The following is a 17,629-nucleotide window of genomic DNA, read 5'->3' on the forward strand; positions in this document are numbered from 1 at the left end:
GTTTGTTTTTATAGTCCAGCATGTCTGAGTATATGCAATTGCTTGCTATTAAGGGAGCTGGATTAAAAAGTAGCAGTTCATATTTACAAAATGTGGGGAACACTCTGCTTCTGAGACAAGGTTTATTAACCACATCAGGAAACATGAACAAAAGCTGTCAAATTTGAGTTGATAGCCAGACTTTCAAAACATTAGCTACTGAATGGCAGTAATTTCAGTGACTAGAAATGCTAGTAAAATATTAAAGGCACATAGTGCCTTCTTGTATGTCTGTGTGCAATATGATTCCTTCTTACCATATTCTTTCTCTTTCCATGGCCCAATTCAGAAATGACAGCTAAGTGTCAGTTCAGATGCAAGCCAAATCATCATGGTAGTCAACTGACTGAGGTCGGACGGAGTAACAGAAACTCACGGGATTGTTGGTCATTTCACTGTGCAACAACAAAAAAATTCCCCTTAATATGTGTGTTACGCAGCAAACAGCTGAGAGTTGATGCTTGCTTTTGTTCGCTTTGTAAAGGCATTCTCATACAACAGATGGATCAATCTGTCCTGTGTAGAACAAATTAACAAAAGCTGGTAAATAGTGTGCCTTGTGTGGGCAGCTTACTAAATCTGCACTAAATTATTGGAAAAGATTTCAAGTAATGTAGAGGCTGGGTTATCTTATTAGTGTTCTTGGGATTACTCCTTCCGAGTGGCTGATTTATTATTTTTCAACAGTTTAGTGTTTAGATACAAGACTCTAAACAGTATACCTAGAAATGATACTTTTCAGCCTTTGTCAACATACATCTTTGACACAATGYTGGGCTGGCTTAAGATCAGACAAAAGACTTGTGATTCAGTTCTTGCTCAAAATATAGAAGCTAGTCTGTGGCTCCTCAGTACAGCTTTTGCTATTCAATTTCATGTACTGTGAAAGTATTCTTTGCTTATACCATAATTGTATGTTTTGGGCAGTTCATTTGTACTTAGGATGCTAAAACAGAACTGTTCTGTGTGTCATATTCCCAGACAAACTCCCAAACACAAGAGGTGGATTGTTTTTTTCTATAGCAGGCTGGATTTGTGCATAACTGTAAATTAGGGRATAGCATAGCTAAATAAAATAAGATGGGAACAGTTATCGATATACTCCAGCCCATGCTGACTGAATTGGCAGCAGTTAAAAGGGAAAAGATCCTTTGCTTTGGGAAGTTGAACTTGCTACTGTTTAGTAGGCTGTATCTACTGAGGAGAAAGAACAAGCTGCTCCATGAGCAGATAAACCGATGAAGTCAGGTTTCCTGCAGGTTTGTGGTCTTCATCCCCTACAGCTCTTACCTCAGACCCACTTTTATTCCTTCTCGGCTACCTTCCATGAGCATGGTGTCTCTCCCACTGTGACTTTTCCAGCCCGTTCCTATATCCTTTTATTTTTCTGGCTGGACAGAAGACAACCAGGGATTTGTCTGCTTTGGATCTGTATGCATGCTGACTGTGTGGCCATTGACTCTGAGAATGCTCAGAAAAAATTAACTGAGAAGGATTGTGGCTTGTGGCTTTTCATCTGTTAAGATGCTAATTTGGACTTTTCAATAAACAAAATAATGTAATTAAACTCACTGACTACTTCTAGCTTTTGAAGCCCTCCTGGCTTTTTACCTTATTTTCACTGTATGTTGGAATATAGGTGGAAACCCTTTTAACTTGGTTATTCTGCGTAATGTCAATCTCATTAATGTAAAAAGGCTTTTTTCTTTTRTAGTTCTATTGTGAGCTTATTTATGACAAGGGTAAAAATAGTCAATATTCAATAGTCATAACTGCTGTGAAGAGACACTGACAGACAAATACACCATGAAGCTTTGTGTTAACATGCTTGCTGTCAGTACTGAATATGTCTATTTTTTGGAAATATTCTTACCGTTAGCTGTCCAGAAGACAAAAATAACTGTTAGCAGAAGTAATTTCTGAAGACATAGCTAAGAGGAGGTAAGATTCAGTTTGCCCTAACACATTTCAGTGTATGCTATTTCTTTTAACATTGTCTACTTCTCAGGCAAATTAATCCTCTAAAATCCAGCTTTTTGTATTGAACATGACTGTTTCAATGGTTATTTCCTATGACGATGATCATAAATTGGAATGCCAGTAAACATGCAATTTGGGACTTCCAGTATAGAAGCAGCTGTTAGTATTGAGTGGTTGTGTTTGCTTTGTCAGCGAGGGTTTATTGCTGCCCTGTGTGAGCCATTTCAGCATTCCAGGATATGCTTGGTCTTAATAGTTGCCCAATATTTAAACAAGGGAGAACAGCTTGGATTTCAGCCCCTGAAAGCTTTGACATTCCTTTCTTGTGCAGTCCCAGAGGGCCATGTGGTGCCTTTAATTGTGAACAAGTAAACACTACTCTGGTGGCTTGGGCAATTCAGTGAATGAAATGAGACAGAAGTTGTCTCTGCAGGTGGGTTAACAGCTGCTGCCAAGTGCCTCTCTAGCTTACTGTCTTAGAGCAAGCCTCGTAGATGAGGCTGAATAATTTCCAGTGTCATATAAAGACTGGGAAGCAGCGGGAGCGGTTTGTTCTGATTCTTGTGAAAAAGATTGATGTAGTACTTGCTTCTGAAGACTTGAATTTTTGAAAGAAGAAGCACTTTTTTGTTATTGTTCTTTTTCCAAGTCATTTGATTCCAAATCTTAAGATAGGTATGTAAATTCCAGCTCTTGGAAACGTAGTTGCAAGTAGTAAACCATTAACCCTCTAAATGCACCTACCTGTAATTTAGCTATCAATTAATTTTGTCTTAGTGCCTCACAAACTGACMAACTGTTACAAATAAGTAGGAAAATCTCTCTGGAACAGGTCGCTTCAGAATGTAATTACCTGTCTTAGTTGCAGATGCACTTATTTTTGACAGAAGCTTTAAGGAGAGGGAGAAGCATGTCATGTGTAAACACCAGCACCGAGGACAGCCCCCCCCCCCCGGCATATCCAGAGGATTCCCCTCTGCTCCCTCCCCTTTTCTACAGGTTGGCCAAGCTACTACTTTCATGATATATCCTAAACATGAGATTCCCATAATTGGCAATGGGAGAGCAAGAAGAGAAATTACAATATATTAAGCAGGAGATAAAGGAGATTGCTTTGAAAAACTAGCAGAAACTATTCAGTATTTTGCTGTGCTCTCTTCACTCTCCAGATAGTTTCATGGCAAGTAGACTTTTTCAACTCATTTTTGCCCATCTCAGTAATTGGAGGAAGTAACTGTTTTCTCATCAGCTGTGCACAGGAGGCCATTTCTGTGACTGCATATCTGTGATTGCAGAACAAGGTTTGTTTTCTAAAAATCCATAGAAAGCAAATTGGATCTGTGTCATCTATGCAACTGAATCTTGAGCTGTGATCTGGCTGGCTTTTATGAGCTAATGAGGGTCACCGCGGGTCAGGACTTGAATGGATACTTCCAGGGAAAATAAAAGTGCAGTAGGAAGTACTCTTTAGCGCATCAGTAAGTGGTGCTTGCACTTTGACTTGGTGATTTAATACAGTGTGAGAGATACTATAACTGTTTAAGCAGTCTTCTGGGTTGGTGTCTAAACAGATCAGTTGCACTTGAAGCGTGGTATGGCATAAAGGTTCAGTCTGGAAGGTCTGCAATAATATAATGAGAGGGCATCTAAATAGCTGGTAGTTTTGATAGACAACAACAGAACCTGGGGGAAGAAAAAAGCCCRTCTAACCTCTTTAAAAATAAATTGGGTTGCTGAACATACTTTGTTTCATTTCATAATTTAATGTTGGTAAATGCTTATTCATACAATGCATAAAAAAATAGTGGAACACATTCCTCTAAGATGTTGTAGAAGCTAGAAAAATAAATGGATTAAAAAGGAATAAAGTAGCTTCATGAAGAAATCCATTAGTGACAATAACATGCAAGATTTGAAGGCAACCTTCAGGTCAGGCCACTGCTAATTTCCCAAAGCCTTGAGAGTACACCAGAGGAAGGATCATTCTGTGCATGCCTTATTTCTTGTGCTCCAAAGTGCCAGCTCCTAAGCACCAACTGTGCATTTCTGCTTGAAATAAGATACTAAGTTCAAGGGATGTTTTCTCCGCCCCATACGGCCATTCTTACAACAGTATTGATATAGAAAGACTTTTTATAAAAACAGGAAGAACTATGTTTTATTAGATGATAGCTTTGAAAAAAATGAGGAACGTGAATAAGTAGGGAAGTCAGGAACTACTAGCACAAGAACATGAGAAGTGAAGAAAGCAGAGGAACAAAGCTAAACATGTTGGGGAGGAGACTTGAAGGTCTATTTAATACAACCTTGTATCATCACAAATCTGTTGACTCCCCCATAAAACAACACTCCTGTGATTCTCATAGAACTGATCAGTTTCTTTTAAACTTCAGTGATGTCCATGTTTCAAACCTCAGTGCTGAAATATTCAGGAATCCTGGTTCGTAACCATGATGTGCTGTGAATACACCAGATTATCAGACGACATGGAAATGAACCGAGACCCAGATCTCACCCTGTAAATGGCATTCAACTGGACATCATTGCCCCTCCATATCCAAAGAAGTAAGGCAGCTACAAACACCATCTCTTTACCCTTGATAATTGTATCAAACAAAACTGTATTTCCTAGTCCCTTGGGAGGGTGACAATACAGAGTATAAGACTTCCATCATGTTACAGTGATACTATGCCAGGAGAAGTATTGTGCAGAAGTTGACAAAATCAGCTGAATTGAAAAGGCTTGTGCTTCTGTTCATTAAAAAGAATATATGTTTTGCAAGGATTCATTCTTAGCTTTTCATCTTTTGCATGCCAGACTTAAAAACTTATTTTCTTGGTGGGTACATTTTCATAGTTTTAATTTCAAAATCTCTTCAATCATTTTGGATTCAAAAGTAAAGCATGCTGGAGTTAAAAACTGAGCATGGTGAAGAGAAATAGTCTGAAATAAAATCCTTGAGATTTAGGCTAGTCTGAAAAATTAACCATGCATACAGTTGTGTGAAAAACACAAGTTGTAAAAATTGTATTATCATCAAAAGAGGCAGAAAGACTTCATCCCATCTTTGCTTTTAAATGTTTCAAAGTAGTTTTCTAAGCTTGGCTCAAGGTAAAGTCTCCTCTTAAAAATGAAAATTTTAGGACTTCTCACCACAACCGCCAACAGCTTCTCTGTTTTTCATACACATACACCTTTAAACCCTCTTCATAATCCCTTTGCTAGCCCTGAATTTTATCCATTTTAATCTGTTCTTTTTTATGACTTCCATCTCTTTATGGGTATTAATATTAATTGCAATAAATTCATCATCAGAATATCAACAGAAATGACCTATGCATTAGCAAAGATCTCTTGGTCTATGAAGTGGACTTATGCTTCCCTGGGAAGTATCAGGGGGCATGCAGAGAACAGCAGAAGCACTGATCAGGTATTTACAGATCGCTGAAGTGCAGAGCAGAGCATTACAGTAAGTCAGCAGGAGCACGCTACGTGCAGTCAGTCTAAACTATTGTGGCTTAACGGTGGCACAGTTTGCCTTCAGAGAGGGAGAAAATTGGAGCGTGGGAAAAGGTGAGGCTTGGGTGAAGTGGTCTGTACTCTTTCAACTGAAAAAGTTCACTGGTGGTAATGTGAGGAGGTTTGCCTTGTTAATTCACCTGTTCTGCAAATCTGTGCAGCAGTTAAGGATATGGGCAAAGAGCTGTTCTGTGTACCTTAATTTTAAATACAAGTGCTGGGAAGCAACGTTAACTACAGGGAAAAAGCTTCTGGAAACTCAGCATATGGAAGAAGAATTTTGACTGATATAGTGAAAGGTGTTTGCTGCATTTTGTTGCTTCTTCAGAAGATAAATCTAAACTTTTAATCATGATGAGGTGTCTGTTGCAGCTCTCAGAGAATAACCAGTGACGGAGTTCAGCACCTACCAAGGGGATGGGAGGTTAGGAAACAAAACAAACGCTTCTGTTTAAGGCAGGCTTTGCATTAAATGAAGTAGAAAAGCTGAGCTACAGAACTTCTCTCAAGCAAGTTTCACTTAAATGCTAGTGATAAAACTATGCTTTAAAAAACGAAGGTTACTGAACAAAGCAGCATGGAAGGAGGCAGAAATAAGGGAGATGTCAGTCTATAGCTACCCTTCAAAGCTTGTATGTATTATGTTGACTTATACATGCACAAGTGTTGATTGTACCAATAGGTGAGATGTGCTGCCACGATTGCTTTGTTTTTCACTCTTTTTCACATCTCCTTTTTGCTGCATAATACTGAGTCAAAAATCCTTACCTTTTACAGAAAATAATGTGGTGCAATGGGCAAAACACTAGACAAAGCATGAGGAGAAGTCTTTTCCATTTTAGAGTTGGCCACTACATTTTTATTGAATTTATGGCACTTAATATGAGAGTAGGCAGTCAGATGTCTCCATTTATAAAACCTCCATGTTCTGTTACATCGGGCTTTTTATCAGTAATATTTTTATAAAAGAGACTGCCATCCCTGCCACTAGATCTGTCTGGAAAGACTGTACTGAAAAATTAAATGAACCTGTGATAGTCCTTTTGCTCTTAGAACATAGTCAGATAACCACACTTTACTGGCTGGAAATCTGTTAATTTTGTCCAGAAATACTTGCCATAATACTTGGGTCCCTTCTGAGGAAGCCTACAGCTTGAGACAAGCAAGGGCTGCTATTCCTAAATCCTGTTCCAAGACAAGGCATACATACAAATAAGCTCAAGAAATCTGATTTTTTTCTAACATATGTGCATCTCTGCCTCTAGATATGGACACTGTGTCAGAGGCTGTGGAGAAGAATAAAAAYTGACTTCCATGACGGCACTAACTTAATTGTGTGCATGGTTAATTTCAGAAAATTTGAGGGGAGGGAGGTTAACTTGTATTTTATTTTTGGTGAGGAGTAGGGACTTCTAGAGAAGCCATAAGGTACTGGTTTCTGGGTAGACCAGTACTGAAGCCTTGAAAGACAAGGGGATTTTAACAGAAATGCTGTCACAGCAGAACTAGCAGGAGCAGCTAAGTGACACATTTAAGATGTTAATTTTCTTAGTAGCAGTTGGATGATAGGAGGGCTGTAATGATATCTGTGGAGGGAAGTTAACAGCTGCTGTCTTCTCTTGGTGGACGAACATATTAGAGTTGATTCCTGAGGCGCTGCTAATTAGTGTATATAGAAGAATGAGGTGCAGAGGATGGTGGCGTTTGTCATTCTTGATGCAGAGCAGAGAGTATTTAAATCACAGTTCAATGGTGGAATCCCAAAACATGATTTTCTATATGTTGATGCATGTAATGCTGTAAGCTATCAAAGCTACAGTTTGAGCTAGATGTCTTTTTCTGCTTTGACATTGTTTTAAAAAAAAAAATTGTTGTTGTTACAGAAACAGGAAGAAGCATGCAGAAATTTCTTGTAGAAAAAGCTTTAAGTTCTAATACTCATGCATACTGATGAAAAACTTGGAAGTACTAAGAAAAGATCTCCTATGTCCACTGCTAAATCTACGTTTTTACTGGTATCATAAGCAATTGCAACTGCAGCATGCATGCTAGATTGTGTATATTACAGTTCATTAACCAGCCCTCAGGCTGACTAATTGTGCCAGATGGTATAATTTTTGTGTATACTTGACTTGCCATGAGTGTTACTATCTTGATTCTGATATTTATCTGCAGTAAGTGAGTGGGAAAAAAGGTTTTCTAATTCATAGGCGCCTTCACTGAAAAGACCAATTGCAGATGGAAACAATTTAATGACAGTTGTGATTCTAGATACATCAACAGGAATGTGAACAGTCAGCAGTCACCAGGAGAGCTACCCATAAAACAACATCCCTCAGAACTGCTAACCAGCCTTTGAGCAGGCTGCCTTGGAGTTTTGGAGAAGTCTGTTTTCACGTGCCGATGGCCTACAGGATGGTGAACTAATATTCCAGTATTAGCTCCCTGAAATGATAACATGTAATTATTATTTTAAAAGTTCATTTTTGCTTACCCAGAAGTATTATATTCCAGCCTATTTTGCCCTCTTGCATAGGGGCTGTTGCTCTCTAGCCACTGGTGCTTAGGAAATTGGCCCACTCCTTCAGTCCCCCTGTCCCTGAGTGTTTCTGTGTGTAAATTTAATGAGGATGAATGTGAGACTGCTTTTGTTAGGGATTAAGTAGAATATCCTAGGTTCCCTGCTGATTTCGATGAGAAGTGTTTTGTTTATGTACAGAATTTGTCGTAACAGGCAAATAAGTCAAATCAATCCCATGAAAATGTTGCGGGCTAGTGAGTGGAACTGCTGTGCTTCATCCCGCTTGAATTTAACTGCAGAGGTGACTTGTAAAACCTGGTGGGGCACTTCTGGTGGAATTATCCCTCCCATCATCTTCACACAATTTAGAGGCTGTGATTTCAGAGGAGAGTGATTACCCAAAGGCTTCCTTCTGTAAGTACATTTTGTTCAGAAAAAATAAGGAGAGACAAGGAAAAACCCTTCAGTGAAGAAAAGGCAGGAACAGTGGAACATTCCTCTATTTTCTTCAAGCCTCCTTCATGTCCATGTTGCCTACAGAGCTTTATACCCTTTTTATGAGAAGGTTGTGTTCACATTACGTGATACTACAATATACTTAACCGTAAGAAACTGCAGAAATCTGATGCTTTCTGCTCCAAGCATTCCTCTATTCAGCTATGTGTCATAAAGATAAACAAAATACTAGTATGTAGGTTTCTGGAGTTGAAGAGTTAGATGAATAATTTCAGAAACAAAGTTAATACTCCTCTGAAGACACTGCAGACACTTAGGGTGCGAATTGAATAAATTTGTTGATAAGCACTTGAAAATGGTAATATCAGCATTCAGTGCTGTAGTGGGATTAACTTTTTACAAGCACAAATAATCTCTGCTTGTGATGCTGACAGAAACTAACAAACAGCCTGTACCACCGCTTTTTTTTTCCTCCCATCTAGGTTAGAAGATAAAACCAGGTTAAAATAAAAACTTAACTCTTATTTTGCCATCTATTGCCTAGTGTAACTACTCACGTAGTCAATAACTGCCGGAAGAACAGATTTTACAGAAAGCATATCAAAAGGAGTCTTATTGCAAACTATTTAATTTTGCCACATTATCTTTTAATTTTAGTAGTAATTAAATCCCCTCTCTTGTATGTCTGCCCAAAAACGGCATAATCTTAACAGCTTCTTGAAACACATTATACTTTTTTTTTTTGGTAACAGGCAAGGCTGGATAATTTAATTTATTTAAAAAATGTCATTTGGAGTTGTATACTTGAGAGGCTTGTGTGCCTGTTGCTAGGTTTGCCTTTCAGTGCTATGGCAACTGCCTGGTGGCGGGGCTCCGTGGGAGACAGCCATGTGATTTATTGCAGAGGACTTGATGTCCTTGGGGTGAGCAGGCCAGTGCTGTCAGTCTTACACCAAAGGCTTTGAGTAGAGACAAGCATTTCTAAAATTGCRCTGCTTCAAACCCACCTGTCAGTCTGGTTCTCTGTGATCCCTGGGGACTGAAAGTGGTAACAGACTGAGCCGGCTCTTGCCGTTTTCACAGCAAAAAAGAATATGTGCGGGCAACCAGCGAGAGTCTTTAAACTCGCCCAGACTACGTGCTGTGTCACCCCTTGGTATTTTGATAATAAACTGATTCTACAGGAAAGCGAATTATCTGGAAGAGTGTCCGAAACCAGGTCATGGTATTTGACTGAGACATCGTGATAACTTCCACAAATATTAATTATATGAATCATGGCTGGCTGAGGTGCTTACTTGTCTCAGTACCGTTGTTTGCTGTGAAGCGGTGCATGCTTATAAACTCTTAACTTGTAGAAGAGGTGTCTGAACTGCAGCTGCTCTGCAGGTATTACCCATGAGACTGTAACCCGCAGTGAATGTGGGTCCAACTTGGGCTGCAGCTTGTTGACACACGGCACAAGGAGGCAGTCACGCCACTTCTCTTCTTCAGGACTTAGTGTTTGACTTGAACACCTCGATTTAGATACTCTGCTCCCTTTGCTTGCATTCAGGATTGCACGTTGCCTTCTCCTGATGGTGGATGTTTACAAACGTGCCTTCCCCAAACTATGGTCTTCCCCTTGGAAAGGTGTGCCCGCTGGGGATGGTTGTGCCCACCTTTTACATAGCAGCCTAATTGCTGGGGTGCTTTTCTCTGGAGATACAGCAGGGATTAAAACCCTTCTCCGGTGGCTCCCAGGACAGCCCAGTAACCCAAAGGTATAGCCTGGCTGGGATGGGGCACCCTACTGCTGGTGTGTCGCTGCGGGGAAAGGGTGGCAAGGCTTGGGGAGGGGGGGTCTCGCACAAGAAGCGGCTTTGCAGCCCCTCCATCCGAGAAGATTTTGCACACAGGGCTGCTAGTTTGGGGCTGATGACTAATGATCACATCTTTATATGAAGAGCAGATAATGCTGCCTCATTTTTTTCCTCTTGCATGTGATTTTGGAGGGTAAGGAGCAGAGGGGATCTGCTTTGTTTAAAAAAGAAAAAAAAAAGTTTTACAACTGGATTTTTCAGAGCCAAATATTGGCTTCTGAGAGGTGTGGGATGTTTTGTTTTGTTTTGTTTTTGTCACAAGAACATCTGACTTGGGGCTTTCTAATTACTGTTAGTTATGCTCATAGATGAAAAACTTATTTTGAACAGTTATATTTAAATCACCATGTTTATATTTTGGAATAACTTTCTAGACATTAGTTAATAGTTTGACCTCATATTCTTAAACGCTTGCAAAACAACATGAGTGTGTTTGAAGACTTTTTTTTAGTGTTTAAAATTATGGCGTGCCCCCAAAATAACAGGCTTGGGCTTTTTTAGCTTTTTTTTTCTTCTTCTTCTTTCTTTCTTTTTTAACTAAATTTGCCTACATGTAACCAAGACACTTGCAAAACCTTAATATATCCAATAGGTATGAAGAAAACTCATGTCTGTGTAACTATCACTTTGAGTTAAAAAAAAAAAAAAAAAAGTTGAAAATCCATTCAATAGACCATCCATTCATATAATTTGGCTCAGGTTTGGGGCAAATCCGCTGCCCTTTGTCATAGCCTTGATTTCAGGCTTCTTTCTCCTTTGCCTTGCTCGGTTTTCCTGGTTATCTGGTCATCGTGACACAGTCACGACTGAGAGAGTAGGCATTTCCTAGAAGAAACCTTTTTCTTCCTCTCGCCCTATGAGCGAAGCCCCAGGTAGGCCCGATGCTGCTCCCCTCTCCAGTTTGCATCACCAGCACGGTGGAGAGGCCAGTTTCAGTCCAAGTCAAATTCTGGTTATTGGGACTTCAGGACTCCAAGCAAATTAGCCCAGGTAACTGAGTTAATCCCTCGAGTAAGTGAGAGTGGCCTCACCCCATTGCCTTTCAGTCAGTCTCAGGACTTTCTAATCCACTTTCTATGTAGTGGCATACTTGTTTCCCTTTTTTATTTGAAAGATGAAATTAAACATTAGGATATTTATATACTAGTGTAAATTAAATTTGCCTTTTTTTTTTTTCTTTACTTGCCTGTATTTATGTGAAGGAAGGAAGCTGTATTCCACATTCTTAATGTGTTTGTAATGCTGTGTTTGGAAATGAAAGACCTGGAGAGAGAATATCCTGTTTCTAAGCTTTCTCAAGATAGTTTTCAACACATTCATTCTTTCCTTACCTTCTGTCACTGCTTAAAAGAATACAATCTGTTAACAACAGGCATATGTGATCAACAGCTCCTCCTACTTCAAATCTGTCTTAAACTCCACTTTTTGGGAGTCCTTCCTACATTAACCTTCTGCTAGGGTTTATCTCAAACCAAAAATGCAGTTACTATGGTGCTGTGTGAATGTCTGTGTTAAATTGTAAACTTCTGTGTTTGCTAGTATGTTGACGGATATGATTGAAATCTACTGGCAAAAGTACAAATGTAGACTCTGAAAACTGAATGGTTATTTGCAGAGATGCACAAAAAGCAGAATATTCATCCATTTGGGAAACAAATCATCTTGATTCAGCTGATATTTTAGAACGAAGTGAGACCTCCAAGTTCTGAGGATTTAATCAGATCACAAAACAGGTCAAATAAAAAGACTGTGCTGAATGAATCAGTGGCTTAACCAAAGAAACAAATGTGGTCCAATTCAGTTCTTCCATGAATACGTTATTTAAATTCACACCTCTTTCCTTTGGGGAAGAGTTTTGAGGAAGGTCTAGCTAACTTCATTACAGAAAGGTTAACATAGCTTTCTCTGTTGCTGGCTTCTAGAAATCAGCTCTGATGTGAGGGTTTGGGGTTTTTGTATTTGCTGATTAGACTGCTTCGCTTCATTCATACTGGTCCCATTTTCAGACCAGTGGTTCTCTGTCACGTTTGTCAAATATCCGTGTGTCTGGAGGGATCACTATCAGACTCTGAGATTTTTTTCAAAAGCAGAATATCTGAAAGGGAAAAGGACACAGGAAGCAAAAAAAAAGAAAAGAAAAAATTCAGCAAGAAGCAGCCTACCCCCAGGCTATTTCTGACTGATAGGGATTCAAGTGGCGGGGCTCCTTTCCGAGTGAAGGGCCAGGCTCAGCGTTGCTGTTTGACATTCTGCCCTGTCTCCCGCCTGTGCTGCACAAAGCGTTTTAGTCTCTATTCTCCGTTCAAATACAATGTATTTTTAGGTCAGGCACACCTAGCACTGAAAAGGGGAGAGGTTTGGCAGGGGGGAGGGAAGATTCAGTGCTCTTCTACTTTACTCACAGGCAGATAAGGTTATTGGAATAGGATCTGTTTGCTAGAATCAGGTGTGAAAAACAAATGATGACTATTTTCTTTTTAATGTAAATGCTACTCCTCACCTAGAAGTAATTTCAGAAGTGATTGAATATTCATGGCATTTTTCTTGATGTGATAAAGGCCTTCCTCACCTGGTTGTGTTCTTACAGGTATTATTCAGGAGGACAAAGACGATGTCTTTTGGAGCACTGAACGCTTGAACAGGATTTAGACAGGGGAAGAGCAGGTTATGTGAGTTGACAAAAGAAGAGTGAACCTTGAATGTTTAGCAGGCAACCAAATATACACAGATCTGGAGTTTAGCACTGACAGCTGCATAAGACTGTCAGTGTAACTCATGAAAGTCAAAGGTTTTTTTAAAAGGACATTAATAAAAGTCACTACAATGATAAAATTGAGATTTTTAATTAGATTTTTAATTAGAAAGAGAGGAGGATTCTACACTGAAATGAATGAATGTTCTTATAAGCAAAAAGGCTTCCAGATTAATAGGCAAGCTGTAAAGAGGGCTGTGAGTCCCTGCCCTTCTTCCTTCCTACTCTTCCTCCATGCTGCATCGCTCTCTTCACCCTCAGCACAAGCTGGTGTGACGCAGGGCTGTGCATCATGCCACACACTAGCAGTTAATTCTTGTCCCCCTTCCCCTTTTCTTTTCCTCTCCAGAAAAGACTGGAGTTGCAATTGCTCAAGTACCTTTTGTACCTCACTCAGGTGTAAAACCATGGTTGAGAACTGTTCCTGCAATGGAGGAGGCTAACTCATTTGTTTAATAAATCACATTTTTATCATAGCTGTTAAAAAAAAGTGATGTGCTTTCCTGGTTCATTAAGGAAAGGAGATAACAATCCTGATTTTTGCACCAAAAGTGGGGGGCGTAACTTTTTCAAGAAAACAAAAAGGCTGGCTTATTTTGTGTTTGGTGTATGAGGGGGTTGGAGGAAGGAAGGGCTTGTTTTGGTAGGGTTTTTTTGTTTCTTTGTTTTGGCATCTCTGTTGCAAGAGACTAATGCTCCCCGACTCGCACCTGTCTCTGTCTTTCGGGCTTGCTACCGACGATCAGGCGACTGAGATCCTTTCTCAAATGAGTACTAACAGTGTTACTTTAGAGAATTGTTCTAGTCCAGGCTAGACCAAGCATGGCTTTTTCTCATAGCCATTTTATATGAATATGTGTAGTTATTYGAGGCCAGTCAGTAAAGGTATATTGACTATAGGATTCTTAATTGTTTGTTTTTGCTTGACCAAGTACATAAAGACAAGAGCTGGAGATAACAGTTTGTCTGAAAAACAGGAAAGACAGCTGTATTTTAAGAAAGGGGTCATGTATTTTGTGAAAATTCTGAAGTACATAAAGGGCTTTTTGAAAAGGATCAAATACAATAATGATATCCTCTTAAGATAAGACATTTTAAAAACATAAGGTTTGAGGTATGCTTTTCAATAATGAGGACTAGGAGCATTTTGGGTGTATTTAAAAAAAAAAAAAGTTCAGAACCCTCCACCCCCACCACAGCAGTCTATAACTTTTTTTGCTGCTACCCAGCAGCCAGGGAAAGGATAAGGAGGAGAGAGAGATCCCAGCCTCATCTGAGAGGCAGAGTGGCTTTTGCCACTTCCCCAGCTGAGACTTTATTCTTGTCTGGGTAAGCATGCTGCTCTGCAGTTGCTTTTAGTCGAATCATGGAGAGAATAAAGTACAATGGCAGAGGAGATCTCGGGCAAACACCTACCTCAGCTGAGGACAACGAGCACCAGTGACTTGAAATCTCTGCTGAGATGGGTCTCTGCTTGTATGAGTGCTCTACTGATGTGCTGAATTTGATTGCAGTTTTTGGTTTGAGTGGAGAAGTTATGGTTGCCAAGAGTGGCTGTCTGTCAGCAGACCTGACATTGGAAGGTGTCCTGATTTGAAGCCAGCAGGGGTAAATCAGTAGTCACCAAGTGAAAATACAGTGGCTGCCTAGCTATCGAAAGCTTTATGGTCTTAGACTGAAAGTTGTGCATAATTTATAGGTTTTAAGCAGTCTTGATTTCTTCTCCCATGGAAGACCGGATAGCGGGTGTGGAAATATGTGGTGTGGAACTTAGCTGCCCACAGAGTGCTTCCCAACACCGGAGGGAACTACTCTGCCTCCAGATCTGGCCTTAAGAAGAAATGCAGAGTTGCTGTGGGTGTAGATGATCTTTTAAAGTCCTAACATGCAGCATCATGAACATACTATTTACTAAGTAAATTTAAAAATATTGAGGTGTTGGTGGAATAAGTATTTGCAAGGCCAGTAGGTTGTTTTTACTATATGTTTCCTGAATGGCATCTTCAAATGCAATGTGAAAATGGTCAAAATGCAGATTATACCATGTAGTTTACTTAAGTGGAAGAGGATTATTTGTTTAGAAACCAAAACATTAGGAATTAATGTTGATGTAATAAAATATATTCTGTTAAAAACGGTTAGAAGCTGAAAAGCTTCCTATGGGGTTATGCAACTATTTATGGAATACACTGCTGCTAGAGGTCAAGTTAGGTCTTGATAAGGTAAAATCAGGAAAAGATATTAATGTGGCTGGAGAATATGAGCTATAGTATTTAGTATAATTATTAAAAAAATCATATGTCTTCAACATAATTCACATATATGTTAGGAAGAAATGTTTTTTGTGGATAGTTTGTATTGATGGTCCCTCTTTTTTTTTTTTTTCTTAACTTTTTCTAAATCATCTGGTTCTAGACACTTTCAAGTAGGAGGAGAGCAGTGTAAACCAGTCATTGATATTTCCTTGAATTCTATTTCTTCCTCATTTTGCAGGTTTGCAGAACATGCTTCCCCAGCAAGTAGGATATTCCATCGTTGGCATGCATGGAACTGTATTTTTTGGAAGAAGAAAACAAAGCTTTAGTAAATGCTGGCAGTGTGCAAATTGTATTGCAGAAAGAGCTCTCTCTGAGAGGCAAATGTACCCAACAGTAAGGAGGTGAGCGAGTAGAGCACTAAGAGAAGCGTGGAGATTTGGTTGCTATTGGTTGGACTGGAAAGACCTTTGAGATGCCAGTAGTGTAGAAATTCTTTGCTATTTGTTTTCAATTCTGAAAGCACTGTTGTCTGCTTCTACTTGTATTTTGTGCAAGGTTTGGCTGTCAATTGGACTGTGCACATGTACGCCTTCAGAGCTGACAAATACAAGAGTCAGCCAAGGACGGGCATCTATCCTCAGGCATCATTGTTACCCTTGCAAGTAAATTTTATGGGTAAAAGCAATTGTTTTACTGGCCTAAAGAAAACTTTGTCTGTTTGGATGAATTGTTTGTAACTGAAACATAATCTTCTAGTTCAGAATAGTCTTGAGAGCCATATCTAATTTATGAYACTTCATTTCAGAAATAAGGTGAAGTTAAAATAAATAAAGCCACAGGCAGTGGCTGAAATGCAGCATTGTGGGTTTTGCATCACAGTATTTATCCTCTTGGCTGGTTCTCCTTTCAGGTTTGGTTTCACACTTTAACCACTGATGCTTCAGGGGTACTCAGCTGTCAGGTACTGATATGCACACTACTAAGCTGCAATGTGTGCTGCTTCTGTATAAAGGGGGGCGTTCCATTCTTTGCTAGTTAGAAATGATTTTGAAATCCTCTTGGAGTTTTTGAGGTAATATGAAATTTAAGCCCTATATGATACTTGTTTCTCTAGTACCCAGGTTAGACATTATTATTGGATTGCCAGAAATTAGGATTCTAGCAAATGGAAATGTTCTTCCAATTTTTTATTCCCAGAGGAGCCAGCTGGCCACTCTTTCACCAAGGAGTTCCTTCGCAAAACAAACCAAATTTTCAGTGGCATTTAGTTATAATTGACAAGTCCTGTTTTTGAGTTGGTGACCGAAAAGTCTGAGTAGTGCAATTATAGTGTTTTTTCTGTATTTTAGAAATTAAGGTAGCAGCTATTCACCTCTGAGCAAGTCCCACGAGTTTGGTGGTACAGCTTGACGTAATTATACACCGAATGCAGATGTTTTCTTCCGTTCTCTGTGTTCCAAGAGTGAAAAATTATACAAAATTTATATAAAACTTTTTTATTGTAATGTTTCTGCTTGTAATTTTGACATTTTAAGTGCTATAATAATGCACAGAAAGAGAGGGAGATTCAGTTGGTTTACAAGTATCCAAAAAATCCCAAAACTTTTGCTGGCCTCCAGTTTTGGGTCAACTATTGATTTTTTGCGTATTTCAAACAACTTGTATTCAGACTAACTGCATGCTCTAGTGATATATATATATATATTTTTTTTAGCTGGCTGAGAATTGGCACTCTGTTGATAACTGGCGTTCATTTGACACAACAGTTCAGAYTGACTAATGTTTTACTCCTCATATTCCTCAGTTTCTATCTCTTAAGGAGTGTTGATGTTGAGCCATGTATTTCTAAGACTTGCAATACATATTTTTAAATTTAGGTGTTTCTGAAAATGAAATTCATACAAAACATCTGAAAGCTGGTGGTCTTTGGAGGTATGCCCATTAGACATGCTGTCCTCGTTTTCAAAGGTAGGTATTTACGAATCCTGTTTGCAAAATATGATTATTATTGCAGCTTGAAATATTTCAAACTCAGAGGACATGGTATTCTGCCAGAAATAAATTTATTGTGCTATTGCTGGTGAGAGGAAATCTTGAAGAGGGTAATAAATATATCTCAGTTTTGGCAGGATGCATGCCATCCAAGATCTTTGTCAGGAAACAAATTATGTACCAGCAGACTAACAACACATTTCTTAAAAATCCTGCCTCACGTGAGAGCTGTTAGATGCAGTACAGTGA

The 17,629-nt window shown here is 39.2% G+C and overlaps 1 long non-coding RNA gene across 1 annotated transcript in view; it reads left to right on the forward strand.

Annotated features, from left to right (window-relative positions):
- LOC112962324 overlaps nucleotides 1-17,353 on the forward strand; it is a 128,163-nt gene extending 110,810 nt beyond the window's left edge. Inside the window, exons 4-5 of the long non-coding RNA XR_003252252.1 lie at nucleotides 15,624-15,789; nucleotides 17,266-17,353. This is a non-coding gene — a long non-coding RNA (uncharacterized LOC112962324). The remainder of the gene's footprint in view (nucleotides 1-15,623; nucleotides 15,790-17,265) is intronic.
- Nucleotides 17,354-17,629: the final 276 nt, after the last annotated feature.

Source organism: Apteryx rowi, unplaced genomic scaffold (genome assembly GCF_003343035.1).
Source record: "Apteryx rowi isolate R43461 unplaced genomic scaffold, aptRow1 scaffold_146, whole genome shotgun sequence".
Lineage (NCBI taxonomy): Eukaryota > Metazoa > Chordata > Aves > Apterygiformes > Apterygidae > Apteryx > Apteryx rowi.